The sequence below is a fragment of the Cyprinus carpio genome, chromosome A14 (assembly GCF_018340385.1).
Source record: "Cyprinus carpio isolate SPL01 chromosome A14, ASM1834038v1, whole genome shotgun sequence".
In the NCBI taxonomy this organism is placed as follows: Eukaryota; Metazoa; Chordata; class Actinopteri; order Cypriniformes; family Cyprinidae; genus Cyprinus; species Cyprinus carpio.
This window is the reverse complement of record NC_056585.1, coordinates 12,008,202-12,024,359: the sequence shown is the minus strand read 5'-3', so window position 1 is coordinate 12,024,359 and position 16,158 is coordinate 12,008,202. Positions and strand designations below refer to the sequence as shown.

Sequence of the window (16,158 nt, the reverse complement as noted above, 5' to 3'; positions counted from 1 at the left end):
CATTTCGAGAAAAGACGTGCTTAATTGTAATAAAAAATACAATTTTAAAAGTAAAATATATTTTTTTTATTACTCATTTTTTATTTTGGAGTGAAATGTGACCTTCAAAGGTTTTGTGAGACTTTCTCTTACAACAAAAAGTGCCGAAAGTGACAACATTTAACATTACAGTGACTGCTGTAGGATCTCATATGATTTCACTGCAGTGTAAAAAATGATTTTTCAAAGTTGTAAATAAAGATAGTTGGAGTATGTTGTACAAGAAAATACTATTTCAGTCTAATTCAATTTGTTACGAACACTTTCTTACTGAAAATTGTGAAAATCCTACACCAGTGTTCACCCCAGTGTGGGTGAAGGAGCTTGAGCAAAGATATGGGATCCCTCAAGTGTATTTTGAGGCTGATCACAAACACAGTTCCAAACCCCTGGAACTAGAAACTGACTCTATGGAAATCTCTTGTGTTCAAACATTCCCAGTCTGCGGGATTGCTTTGAAAGTCAAATATGCTGTGTGAGTGTGTGTTTACATATACTGTATGAACCCTAACCTGCATTACACTCCATTGTTGTGTATGCGGACTCACGTGGAGTGAACGGTACCCACATGATACCACGCGGTCCATTTCAAAAAGAGTGTCGAAAGTCACATGACCACAGCGCATGAGTCAGGGAAGAGTAAACAGGTCAGTACACTTAATCAGACACTTGCTGTTTTTCAGAATGCACACAACCACATTTCATGAGTCAAGTCAATTCAAAGGAAATTTATAAAGCATCCTTATAGGAAAACAAACATCATGTGGCATCATGTGAAAAATAATTGTGTGCTTTTTTTTTTTTATTAATTGTGTGCTTTTTCAGATTTTTACCAAATAATTATCTGTGTTAAAGACATAGTTCACCTAAAAATTCAAATCATGTCATCATTTACTCACTTTACAAAAGAAAATGTGAACTAAATAACAATTGATTTCCAGTGTATGAACAAAAAACAATGAGATATTTCTCAAGAGATCTTTTGTGTTCGACAGAAGGAAGACAGGCATACTGGTTTGGAACAACATGGGGTGAGTAAATGATCATTTTCCTTTTTTGGATGAACTATCCCTTTACCAGATGACTCCCGTCGTTGTGGGTGTGTAACATGTTTAAGTCATGACTGTGTTAAAAACAAAAGTCAGGTGATTGTGGAAAAGGAGGAGACTGTTTACAGAATAAATGATGGAACTTTTAAATTTAATCTGAGGCTTGTAGTAAAACAGGTTCATTTCCTTGTTGAATTAACCTTGACTTGCAAGGCTTGATGGGAAAATCACCTGTTACCACAGATTAAGCACCATTATTTTCTAGGCCTAACTATATCCTGTACTGACTGGATAGCCTTTAATTCACATCTTTACACTTCGGTTATGTGCAAAACACAGCTCAACCCCCATGGCTTTCACAGATCTATTCAGTCAGAGCCCTATAGAGATGCTAGTCATTGGGTTTTGTGATGTGTGGCTGTCATTGTTCTCTGACTCATTTATTGCATCTCTATTGTCTTTGGCACAGAAGACACCATGATACATTTCACACATATCTGAAAAACATTTATACCTTTTTCTTAAAGAAAAAAAAGACCCTAAAATATCTAGTGTAATCATTAAGTAAAAATACTAAAATATTTTAATTCCAACTTACCTAATGATTATATTCATTTAAATATTTTTATATGTTCAAATGTACCTGAATTTAAAAATATTTCTTTATAAACATTAGTAATTCTTTTAATAATATATTTTTATATAAACTGTCCCAAAACCCCCACAGGAAAGAAAAATAACAATGTGAATCAGTTCTCCTAGACAGCAATGAAATTGAATAGAGAGTGTAGTAAATCATAAGTGTGTCTCCAGAGCTTCAGATAAGATCTCAACCATACCTCAGTCTGCACTGCTGCTGAGAATTCAAAAGTCTCTTCACAGGGTTCAGTTCAACTATTGAAATGCGTCATGGGGAAAAAAGAAAATCTCTCGCGTCATACCATCAATTTTTACCTGAATGGGTCTGTGTGGTCAAAGTTCAATTATGTCACACACAAAAGAACAAGGAATTAATAACAAACACAGTGACCTGTCAGAGAAACAGTTCATCATATATAAATATGATGAACTTAAAAAGAAAAAAAAAATGTTGAGTCATAAATATTAATACCATTTTATTTGCCAATGAAGAAATGTGCCTATTCCTAAAAAGGCCAAAATATTTTATATGCTGGTTTGGTTTTCTTGTAAATTTTTAATAGTAACTTTATAAAACTGATTCAGTGCTTTTTTAAAAATAATAAATGGCAGTTATTTTCTTAAGAATTTCAGTGAAACTTTTAATGATACTTAGTCTCATTTTCTCTTTAGTTAAACCACCTAGATATTTTTGTCTTGATGTCCCACAAAAAATGCATAATTACATAACCAGACAATAAAAACATGTTCACCTTAAATATATTATTTGCATTTATTGAATTTTAATGAGCTTTAGTAGTGTCACAAAAAAGGTTTTATGATTGTTAAGATCAGGTAACGCTATAGAAAACATTAAATAACAATAAATATTACTTTTTAATAGCACTTATTGATTTTGATTAATATTACAATGTATAAATTACTTTTAATTTAAAGTTAATTTATACAACTGTAAGTATTATGAATAAATGAGAATTAACAATGAACATCTGTATAAATAAACATTGTTAGTTAATGCTACTTAACGCATTACTTGAACTACACATTTACTGTAGAAACAATTTTTACTCAGAAATTGCTTGCAAATTTTTACAAATAATTACAAAGAAATGATGAAAGTATTCAATGAAATGTGAAATTTTGAAGTAGAAAGACTGAAATAGTATTTTCTTGAAAAAATTTTTAAGTTGATATTTTTTTTTTTTATTTTGTTGAAATATTTTTTACAGTTTTATGAGCTTTTATTGGATATTATTTTAAAGTTTATGATATTTTTTTATCAGTCTAACTTGCTGATTTGGCAATTCAAATGTAGCTGTTTTTGTTATGCCAATGAATCTTATTGAAACGGATAGAGAGGGAGAGGGAGGAGACAAAGAAGGAGAGTTTAAGTGAGGAAGTCTGAGAGAAGGAGGGAGAGAGAGAGGGAGGGAGGGAGAAAGAATGCTATGATGTCACACCAGTAGTGCACTCAAATACAAAAGCAGCCGAGAGAAAGACACACACACGCACATACATACACACACATGCTGCTGCCCGTTTCACTAACACAACTCCACAGAACACTTCTCCAGATCTCGAATGTGAGTACTAGTTCACTTTTCTCTCTCTTAGCACACACTTCATCAGCACTCAGCAGTCTCTTTTGTCCTCATCTTTACAGCTTTTTCATTCTCATCTTTCTCTCGATCTCTCTGTATCCTCTCTCTCTCTCCCATGTGCTGAAGAACTGAGACTGTTTTGGTTAGAGTTACAGTTACAGTTTGTCTAACGGCTTTTCCCTGCTTTGTTTCTCATAGTTGCTCTTTTTCCCAGCTTCAAATCTTTTGTGCTGTGAGTCTTTGTGTAAATGTCTCAGTCCCTGGCTGTCTCTATTGTCCATCCCTAATGTACCCAAATTCAAAGTATTCTCTGAGTGCATCATCACAGTTTTAACATGTTATTTCAGCTGCATTTGAAACTCAAGTTGGTGCGTGTGTTCCTTATCACTCTAATTAAAAAGCACAGATGTTTATTAATTTACTGCTGCTTTGTTGGTTTTGAATGGCTTTGTTAGTTGTTTGGTGAAGAAACATGTCTGACCTGGTGCATGATTGGTTTTGAATAGAGAGGCTCTTTGTTTGAGGAATGGTGTTGCAGTAGGATTATTTTCTGGCAGAGAGAAATAAAGAAAAAAAAGAGAGTTAAGGACTGAAATGCTGTAGTAATCTGTGTAACAGCAACAGGGATGGAGCTACTGAATGACAAAACTAAATAAAGTGAATGAGGGAGAGAAATATAGATGCTCATTTAGCCAAAGTCAACAGAGAGAGGAAAATCACACACAGATCTCTGGAATAAAACAGACTGCTATTGTCAACACAACTGAACAGCAGTGTGGATCAAACCATAAAACATCAAAACTTACATACTCCCCCCACAGGAGATAAAATCACAGAGAATCACTGTAATATAACAAATTCCTTCTTCTAGACAGTAATGAGATTAAGAAGAAAGTGTGATTATCTCAAATGTATCTCCTGTAAGCTTCAGATAAGATCTTAACAGTATCTCAAAATGTATGCCTGACATGAATCAGTGTTCAAAAGCCTCTCCATAGGGTTCAATTCACCTATTGAAATGTGTCATCAGGAAAAAAAACAGAGAATTTTTCACTTCATGAGCTCAATTTATACCTGAATGTTTTCACAGCTCATTTATGATGTCACAAACATTCTGTCACAACACTCATTGACTTCTGCTTGTCAATACCAAGAAATGTTCTTAGAGTTACTGTATTTGACTTTCACAAAAAAAGTTCTAAATAGGTTATATTTATAGGTTTTAATATATATAACAAAGCCTGCTGGCCTTGCCACACCAACTTTGATTCGGTGGATAAATGCTTTTGGATTATTAATAATTTTTTAAATAATGCTTTTTTGCATATTTGTAAAGAAATAATAAGACAATGACAAAACTACTTTGCACAACATATCAGGACTTTCTTAAAGAGGCTATTTTAAAAGTCTACAGATAGATATAGCAACTAGATATTTTGACTGTAGCACCAATAAATATCAATAAATAAATTATATATACATACATTTTATATATATATATATATACACACACACACACACACACACACACATATATATATATATATATATATAAATTTATTCTCACTGCTGTTTAACAACTGAGATAAATATTATCATAGTCTTATATCTTCTATATTATTATACATCTTTATTTTATTATATATATATATATGTATATATATATATCATATATATATATATATATATATATAATGAATTTCTTATTAAGATTTTCAAGACAAATTCTTAAAAACATCTAAGAGCTTCATTGAGCCTCCAAGCTATGAAAGAGTAATTAAACTGCTCTATGCTCTCTTCAGAAAGAGGAAATTGGAGTGGGAAGCTTTGTTGTTTTACAAATCCAGGATTAATTAATGGAGAGATATAAAGGGAGTCGCCCATAAGAGGGGGCTGAACAAAAATGGCAGGCAGATGCTGTAATGGATCTTTCTTTCTTTCTTTCTTTTTTTTTTACCTCCTCCCATTTCTCTCTCTCTTTTAGGCTGGAATCACATGGCCAGAGTGTGGGGTGTGACAGAAAACAAACTCAACAGCAGGATCTAAAATGCCAATCTTTGGAAGATAGAGGGAGCTTTTGTTTGAAAAAAGTACGACAAGAATTCCAAAAAAGGAGCTGGACTCTTCAGAGAGCCTTTTTGTGTACCAGCACACTTATTCAATAGCCTACAACATACATACAGACACAACATGCTGCAGCAAATCCTAGCTGACATGTACATCGACCCTGATGTACTAGAGGCCTTAAATGAGGAACAGAAGAAGATTCTGTTCTTCAAAATGAGAGAGGAACAAGTCAGGCGCTGGAAGGAGCGGGAAGAGAAGGAGGGCAAGGAGGGGATAAAAAAAGAAAAGCTCCGGCAAAAAAAAGGTATGAACTCACACCCTTTCTAAAAATACAGCCATGTCTGTCCATTCTGTGAGCATCAAGAGGAGACCAAAACTAGTTACAGAACAGATCAATAGTTTTTGTGTGTCTCTGACAGGCCACAATGTTTGTGCACATTCTTAAGTGTGTGACATCTTAATTGAACCTCACAGACCCATTCGGTATTACGTGAACACAAGGTGAAATTTTTTCATTTGGTTCGGATGACATGTTTCAATGGTTGAATTGAACCCAATGGAAAGACTTGAATAGTGATTGTAGAGAGCAGCGCAGTGGATACAGCTACATTCACACAGCAGTGCTGAATATACTTCAGTTCTGTTAGAAGAGAGAAAAACGGTGTTCACGCACACTTCAACTATTAAAGAGCTTGACAATAGCTTTATATAACCAAAATGACTACATGACAGTTTCAAAGGCCTTTTTTTATATAATTGTTTTTCTTTTTTCTAAATAATATTAATAATAACTTAACTAAGCTTCCCAAGCTTCCTGTTACAGTTATATCTGCATTTTGATTTTATAACTGATGGGGGCAAAGGAAAAGGTTTCTTTTCAGCATCATTACTCATCAGTCTTAGGTGTCCCATGACCCTTCAGAAATCATTCTGAGTACATGCTGATATTTGCGTTCAAGAAAACAATATTATTATCAATGTTGAAAACATTTTTTTTTTTTTTTGGAAACCAAAAAATTTTCTTTCAAAAACAAAATCTTACTGACCACAAAATTTAAACGGTAGTGTAATTTAAAAACTGACAGTGCAATACTATTTCAAAAAAAATTTTCTTTCAAAAACAAAAAAATAAAAAACACATATAGAGCCTGATTTAGTGAATTCCACCCCTTGCTGTGTGAACGTAAGCCATCAGAGAATCAACCCTCTACACCCGCTCAAACGGCAATCTCATCGGCTGGCGCTCACCTATTTTCATCCCGGTTTTGATTTAAGCAAATCAGTTCAAGCAAACATGGTTATCAATTTATAATCTATTATTAAATAATACTTCACCCGCTACTTATTATAATGCTTGGAATGACTGATGTTAAGAGTGTACTTTCAGATATTTAAAAAAACGGTTGCTATTTTACAAAAACATTATATTATATATAATACGTCTATATATATATATATTAATATATAATATATATATATATATATATATATATTATATATAAGTTTGCTGGTGTAGAAACTAAAAAACATTTACTAGCCGAAATGGTGAATTAGTTGCCAGGTGTCCGTAGCAGGGTTTGATGATTCACTTTTATTGAATCTCTTAGCAGATCCTTTACGCATTTCCAGCAAACTATACGAAAGCAGCTTTAAAATAAATCTGTTTAACACGCCCTTACTGATGTAACAAGAAAATCAATGCCTGTGTGAAATGTTTTACCAACGTCATTTCAAGGAGAGCACATATTTTAAAGGGCCAATAGGACAAATTAAGTGACACTGTAAAGATGAGAAAGAGTCACATAACAATACCGCAAGAGAGCATGCAACAGCATGGCTACCAGCTACTGCAAGGGTGAAACCCAGAGCCAAATTCCAGTTATGCAACATGGACCTTGCACACACAGCACAATACTCAATGCAAAGCCACCTTGCAGTAGATTAACGCTATCTCCATAGCAGCCAGCATTTGTGTAAGTAGTTGTTTGGGATCTAACCCCTGTAATGCATGTAGGGCAAGGCCACCACATGTAAAAACTCCTCTAAATATTTCAGGGCTTTCTACCACTTAATGCCCACGAGGATGTGCTTTGCCCAGAAATTTTGGGGCATGGAAAATGTTCTCAGGGAAGCACAACATTCAAAACACAAAGCAACAATAAAAGAGCCATTTTGGTTGCCCATAAAGAAGCCTTTCAGTGAAAACAGTCCTGTAAAAGAAACATTTTTCTTAAGTAGTGAAACGAGCAAAAAAATAAAATTTTTTTTTTTTTAAAGAAATTTTTGTGAATTAAAAATGTTTCAGAGATTTTTAAAGATCTTCATGGATGTATGAACGCCTTTTTTTTTTTAAATAAAATTTGTTTCAAACAGAAACAGAAAATTTACTCACCCTCAGGCCATCCAAGATGTAGATGAGTAAAGTTCTTCATCGGAACAGAATCAGAGAAATGTAGCATTAAATCAAATGCCAAATAGCTGATAAAATCATCACAATAATCCAGACGACTCCAGCCAATCAATTACATCTTGTGAATGGAAAAGCTGCATGTTTGTAATCCATTCATCATTAAAGACATTTTTTAACTTTAATTAGTTTGCTTCCGGGCTACAAGAAGAGTCCTATATCCATAATTCTCCATGTGAAAAAGTCTTCTTGTCGGATTCAGAAAAATATGCACAGATCAGGCGCAGTGTTTACAATTGAAAACGGTCCAAAACGATTCTAAAAATATGTGGAATTTTGACGTGAGAAGCTGGCTGGACTTGAAGCATTATTCTAGAATTATGGACTATTTTGGCCAGCAGGCAAGAGTTAAAAGTTTAAAACGCCTTAATGATGGATTTGGTTGATCTTACAAACACACAGCTTTTCACACGTTCACAATAGACATTAGACTGAAGAGACTGGAGTCGTGCTGTGGAGTCATATTGGATTATTGTGATGTTTTATTAACTCGTATTCTGAGCTGAGCAAGCGATGTAATGCAAAAAATGTCTTCAAATCTGTATTTAATGAAGCAACAAACTCAATCTACACCTTGGATAGGCCTAAGGGTGAGTACACATTTGGGTGATTTATTCCTTTAAACAATTAAAGTTCTTTAGAGGAATAGAGGAAAAAAAGAACCGCTAATAGTGTGGTTTTCACATGAACAGTATGAGGGAAAAAACTGAGAACAAGAGTTTGTGTAACACTGGAAAAAAATAAAAAAATATACTGTACATGGTATTTCAAAATATCCAGACGCTCATAACATACTAGTGACAGCTTGAACCTATGTTCTCTGGCTGGGAAAAAGCATTTCAGTTCACGTGTTGATGACCGATGGAATCCGTGCTGAAACAGGAATTGCATGTTTACAACAAGCATTTGCTCAAAGGATGTAAATGTTTCTTGTAAGTGTTCCTATCCACATGTAGTGCTGGTATTCTCCCACCGGCTTCTGTTTTTTACTTAATCAAAAAAAGTGTCAAAGTCACATGTGGCAACATGTTGTAACACAGGGACACTCTGTGATATATATTCAGCAGTCCTGCACGAAAACGGGCATATAACAGAGAAGCGACTGAGTGTCCACAGTCATGCAGTTGGATCTCTTATTCATTTACTTTAGTTTTGGACATGAACACAGTGTAAATACTCTCACACAGCTCATGGGTACTAATGGAGCAGATGTGGAACACGCAGCTGTGTCTGGTCTTTCTTTCTCTTCGCATCACCACTTTGTGGTCTTGTTTAAGTCGCCTCAGCTGATACATTTGTGTCAGCTTCTGCGTCGGGTAGTCGAGATAAATACTGCTGAAGTTTTCAAGTACACAAACAAACAAAACTATTGGCTACCACTGGACACTTTGTACACTTTGTACTCATTTATGCTTATTTTACGCGGTTATAACTTATAGTTCACACAAAATGTAAAATTCTGGGAAACAAACATGGATTGGAACAACTTGAGGGTTAGTAAATCATGGCAAATTTTCATTTGGGTTGAACTGTACCTTTAAGGAGAAACAAAGAGCGACTTTCAAGCTGATGATGAAGTATCCTATGCGATTGTGTAAACAGATTTTGAGGGTTGTTTTCTTTAATTGTGGTTTTGTACATAAAAGACAAGGCAAAAGCTAACCTTGATAAGCTGCGCTCATTGATAAGGTTCTGTTAGCTCTATCTCGATGTCCGGGGTGTGGGGTACATAAGGCCCCCCCCCTTAAGAAAATTTCCTCAAAAAACACATTCATTATCCTGCAGTTACATCACTTTCAAAAAACAAACTTGTCGTAGCAGCATACGTGGGTGAAGTGGACCTAGGCAACAAACAAACACAAACACACACACACACACACACACACACACACACACACACACACACACACACAAAGATCTAACCATTAGTGTGACAAAATACCTGAGTTTTAATATATAACTTTTGTATGTTTTTAAGCCATAATAATATACTGAACATTTCTGAGATTTCAAACCAGAAAACATCCTCTACCATCCCTGCATGCGAAGCCAATCTGATCTGCCTGTTCTTTCTTTTTTTTTTTTTTTTCATTCGGCTGAAAGATAAATGGTTGCCCACTGTTCGATGTGTTCACAGTGTGTACACTGCCGTGTGTGCACTTTGGTTTACACGCGAATTCTGAGTGGCGTCACTCGGCGGTTTGCCAGCGTCATCACTTCTTCACTACGGGTACGTTTCCCGCTTCCAAACTGGTAAACCGCCTTTATCGTAAACCTCTTGTTAAGATTGAGGTGCCAGTGATTTCCTTTATGCGCGCATTGTTTCTTTGGTCAAACCATTTCTGCTGTACCCTGATATCTTTCTGAATCTCCCGTGATATACTGTACTCTGCTATGCTTAGACATTGAAGAGGAACCGTGTCCCCTTATGACCAAATAGCGATCCTCTGAAGCCTCACCTTTATGTACAACCATATATATTCACAAATTACTTCTCTCAAACATATCTGCAGTAATTCAAGATTTTTCAAACGCTGCGAAATAATTATTATATTATTGTGGCTTATTCCAGCCTTTAGTCAAGAAAGGCGGTTGTAAGGTAATACGCCTACGAACTACTTTGGCACGACATTCGCCACCACCTGGCCAACACACTTCTAAACCAGAGCAGGCCGACCTACAGTATATGGCAAGTATCAATTTCACTCAATTTCCCCCCACCCCCCCACCCCCACACCCCCCCCCCCCCCCCCCACAGCGCCATCTGTCCGTGAAAGGACACACTACAGAGTGTAATGTTGAAAATCAAGAGGTCATGGTTTGGCTGGTTAACATCTCAGATAGGTCTCTAATGAACAAAATAACTAAATACAATAAAAAACCTTCGTTAGTTACCAAACAAAATATTTTTGCAAAATCAGAATACTTTAAAGGGCCGTCAATGGAGAAATATGCTTTATGCAGGTCCATGCTAAACTGCCAAACCTAAACCTTTTGAATTTAGTAAAGAAGATCTAAATTACATGAAATTCCAGACTATTAAACCTGAAAAATACCCATTATCTTTTGTTCAAAAAAGCAAAAGGCTTAAACGTGCCTGTTGTCTCTCTGTTGTGCACCTTTGTCTTTGTAACTTAATTGTTTCTGTGTAGCTCATTTATTTATTGTTTCTCAGATATTGATTTTCTTGACATGTTTATTTTGTCCACAGGTCCATTGTAAAAGTGTGAGCTGGCTTCTTGGCAGTGATGGTGACGCCCATGTGTGTATTATCGGAGAATCTAATCCAGCTCGAATCTCCAAACATCATTTCCTGTCCTGAACTGAAAAACAAAAACCGCGGTCAACCCAAGACTTTGAACAGGTGCAAAGCACCCTCAATAATAGGTAGAAATACACTATGGGAGGGATTATGGTTGACTGTACATTATGGACATTATTAAATATTGATTTATTTTGATTGATTTGACTGATCAAAAGTGACAGTGAAGACATTTACAAAGTTTCTATTCATCACTATTCGAAGACTAATATATATGTTATAATATTTACAATATGGTGAGCATCGACCCAAATTCATTGAATGGTAGAGTGCCTTAAGAAATCTAGTTGCCTTTTTTTAATGGTCATTGCACTAAAATATCCCGATCAGCTGAATACCAGCTTATATAACTGAAATAGACTCAGAATCAAGTATCCCAGAGAATCATATAATAAACCCTCAATAACAGCAGGCAGAAATACTTAATAACAGCAGATAAAAATACACTGATACTACACCGACAAATACAAACATTACAGAAAATCTATATTCTCAAACCACAGAGTTAAATAAATTGCTTTTCTTTGTTCACAGAGCAAAGCCTAATCTGTAAAGAGCAGCTTGACCAATCCCAGCAGAGCACAACAAACCAGCACAGAACCAGGGATCCAGCTACTGCTCAAGGTGTGTGTGGATACTAAATAATGTCAATAAATAAATAATGTTTTGCGTTTGGAAATTATGTTTGTATTAATATGACATAATATGGTAACCCAAACACCGGTTCCAAAACTGTTTTATTGCACAAAAATGTTGTAAATTGTAAAATAATAAATTAAAATAAAATAAATAAAATTAAAATTGACAAACTTCACAGGCCCAACAAAATGAAAATGTTTACATTCAACAACTTACACAAATTAGCAATTTAGAAACACGTAAAACCACGGATCTGTAATAGATAATATAATATAGATCAGTGAGTAAACCATTAAAAAAAAAAAAAAAAAAAAAAATTAGACTCACATTTGTCTTTTTACCTTTGGTCATTTTTTTTTGTTGATTTTTTCAGGATGGAATGTGTCACAACACATGTTGGTATCATGACTCACGCCTACATACATACTCTTTTAAGATCCTGTTTAAAGACCTTCTTTTATTAGAGAGAAAAAAAAGAATATCATTAGCTTAGTTAAAAACAATAGACCTGAATGGAAAGTCCCAAACGTAGGCCATATGTTTAAATGTGATTTGGACATGAATGTGATATATATGTGAGAAAACGCATTACGTATGTGTGTATATGCTTTAATAATAAGAGCAGCAATAATAAGAGACCAGGTTGTGTGTATTTTGGACAGGCTAAGCTCCCCTGAGCAGATGGTTTAGAGCCTGTGCAGAGAATGAAAACGGTATCAAGATGGCATAGTGCCACGTGCCAGAGGGAATACACACAACACACACTGCCATCTCCTTTGTGCTCATAAATTTGTCAACCTCCGATTTTGCTAAGTGTTTACAAAATGAGTTCATTAATCTGCCACAGAAACCAAGGAGCTGAGTGATTCCACACAGTCTCAATGAGTCCAATCAGGACAGCAGTCTGATCAGTCAGCTCACGACACAAGGGCCCAAACCGATGACTCAGCACTCAGCAATGTGGAGGATGACCCGGGCCTTTCAGTCCCACTATGAGCAATGCAGCGACAACAGTAGCAACAGACTCAGAGAGCTTCAAACTGCACAGAGCAATGAAAACGAGCAATCTGTCACTCATACCAACAAGACACACCCACTGTACACGCCCCCACCAGACAAAGGTACGAGCCACCGAAGAAGAATCTGAATTAATCCATGGTATTCTTTCAACAATATTACAGGCACCTTTTATTAAACCCGTTTATACATTTATTCATCATGTTATTAGTGCCAAAACTAGCCAGCCTATATATATGGCCGCCTAGGTCCTTTTAACAATACTACAAAACATAAACTAATATTATAATATTATTTTCATGTTTATCTCAGCATCAGTGAAAAAAAAAATCGTGTTATGAGGTGATTCAGTTTTTTCATCATAATATTATTCCGTATATAACGCTACCATAGTATATTTGCACATTACATATTCCCATACATCATATCTATTTATATAATACATATATTAAACAATTTACTAAATTATTTGATTTTATATAATACGTACACTATTTTATTATTATACATTCTAGAAATATCTAAATATATATATAAGTTTTAGAAAAAACTACAAAACATACAATATCTTAAATAAGATAGAGATTAAAACAGGATTACACATGTATCTTATTATAAAACACACCACACTACATATTAGTTATAATATAGGATATTTTTGTATTTTTGCAATAGATCGTCATTTATGTATATATAATTAAGATACACCCACACACCACACCACACACCACCATTAGTCATGTAAGCAGACTCTTTTGATCGCAAAAAGGATTTAACAAAATCAGGACCATGGAACCAGCCTAAATGTAGAAAAAGAATGAGCAAGCTAGTGTTATAGGCCTCCTTTTTTGCTTTTGTATTTATTGTATACAGTAGTCAAACATTTGAAGTGGGATCAAATAAGGTCCATCAACAGGTGTCTGCTAAGCACAATGAACACATTTGTGATTTTTAGTGTTTTAGGAAAACTTTGATGAAGGATTTGAGTCACCTCTATATATGCAGACTAACTGTTATTACAATAAAAGAATAAAACAAATAGATAGAATACAAAACAACAACAAACGAACACAAGCAGTTAGTAAATGAATAGATTGCAAGTAAAATGCCAAGTTTTTTGAAAGAATAGAATTAGAATAGAGGACATATATATGATTAAATACATATATTGTTTAATATTATTTTATATCGTTTAATAATATATTTATATTAGTAAATACATAAATATTAAACAGAATTATAAAAACTATTCAACATTTGTCCTAATAAGACAAATATCACATAATAAATGACCTCAAATACATTTTCAAAATAAAACAATATATATTTTTATATATATATTTAGAAAGGGACATTCATGTTGTTGTCAGTGTAAATGGACACCAGGCGCCATCTAGTGGACTTCTGATGTCATGAGCACCGTCACCATACAGCACGATGCGCCGCCTACAGGACACATCAGTCATAGCAACACTTTCCTTTGTTTACCAGCTGCTGATAATAGTTTTTAAAACAATGAACTTTGCTATGGTCTATGCTTTTACTCAAAATGCTGTGACCTGGTTCTGCCGACCTACACACCAAACTCCCTTGGAAACAGAAACCAAATACGAGCTCGCAGGATTCAAACATATTAACGACCGAGGCCTACCTTTTACCTACCTTTCGCTTGTGAGGCACACGGTCAGGTTTGGTGTGTTTGTCGTCGTCACCGTCATAATCATTGAACACACCGTGTATTTCGTTTAATGTTAAAGTGGATAACATGATTGATTGGGCGTTTGTGACTCATGTGTTGGTTTAGGGTTTGTGTTGTGTGAGTGAGTCACGTGGGTGCGTTTGTGACTCAATCTGTGCGTGGGCCGGTGATCCGCAGCTGCAGCGCGCCGCATATGCGTTTCGCGCGAGCGGGAATTTTGCGATGATCCCACGTTTCCAGGGCGACATGCACGAACGGCAAGGCCAGCGGGATCACCGGCGTGGCAGGGACATGGCGGCGGTTCTGGGCCGAGAAACATCACCAGGAAATGCGGGCCTCAACTCCCGCGACGTTGCAGGAGCAAAGAGGGCGAGAGAGACGTGACACAACGTACAGAGTCTGCTCCCATTACTAATCAAACCACCAGCTGTCTGGTAAGCTAGTTGTGTGTGACACAGGTGGAAACTTGCTTGGCGTCACTCTTGTGACAGATCAGATCATTTGTTTCCTTTATTGTTGAAGCTATCCTGAAGCAACAAAAACGGGCCCGAAAATCATTCATTTAACAATGAGAGCAGAGATTCCTTTTCACTAGCAAACAGAACACCATGATTAGTTATAATAAATGATTATTATATAAATAAGCAGAGAATAAATATATAATGTTACATCTATAAATGACATATAAATGTTTTATTTGTTTTGCTATTATGTTATTTATTTTGTGTGTGTGGGTGTGTGTGTGTGTGTGATTAAAGGTGCAAAGAACTACAGTCTGAATATATAGGCTAGTTTATAAGTTTGAATATTACAAATGTAAGATTGAAATGTATAGATACAAACTGAGTATAGGAATATAAATCAGGGATAGTTTATATGTATAGAAGTAAATCTGAATATAGTATTAGAAGTCGGAAGGTATATATAATAAAAAGAAGATACCAAAAACAAGTCTATATCAAGCTTTTTATATATATATTTAGAGTGTGACTATGTTATATTCCGATTTGATATAATATTATCTGTTTTTTTTCTAGATCCTATATAAAACTATATATGTCTTCTATATTTGTCCCGCTCCTTTTTATGCGTCTTTTTGGATGGATTTTGTTTTTTCCTCCCCCATTTCATGTTTCGTTTTAAGCCTTGTCAATGCATTCTGGGATTTCCACTATATATACAAACTTTTAACAATGGTCCTGTTTCAGAGTGGAATAGATTAGAAGAATATGAAATGCGTGTGATCTAGAAGTTTTTTTTTATTTTTTTGGAATATTTTATATGGTCTGGCTAAACCACGGATGTATTTGGTTAGATTGACAACCCGCCCATGCTCCACCCTATATTCACATTTTTAAAAAAAGACAAATGTTTGTTTTTTTTAAACCAACATTTTAAACATGATGTGTCAATGCCCCAAAAATGTTTTGGTTGCATATGCAGTGTCGGAACTGAATAGACGGTTGTTTGACTTCTTCAGGTTATTGGAAAGACGGGTGTATTGCTGATGACTTTGCCACACTGCACATGCCTTGGACATTTTCAGTCATTATTATGGGAAAGCGATCTTTTTATTGCTGCAGACAACAGAAGGGAGTCGTGCCATGGATGCTGTATGC

General features: G+C 35.2%; 2 protein-coding genes across 2 annotated transcripts in view; both read left to right on the top strand.

The window, feature by feature from the left end:
• Positions 1–16,158, top strand: part of LOC109066939 (sorting nexin-25) — an 825,452-nt gene that overhangs the window by 286,545 nt on the left and 522,749 nt on the right. The window lies entirely within an intron of this gene.
• Positions 5,332–16,158, top strand: part of LOC122133921 (SH2 domain-containing protein 4A-like) — a 956,524-nt gene continuing 945,697 nt past the window's right edge. Inside the window, exon 1 of the mRNA XM_042770670.1 lies at positions 5,332–5,699. The gene's annotated coding sequence lies outside the window, so the exon portion shown is untranslated. The remainder of the gene's footprint in view (positions 5,700–16,158) is intronic.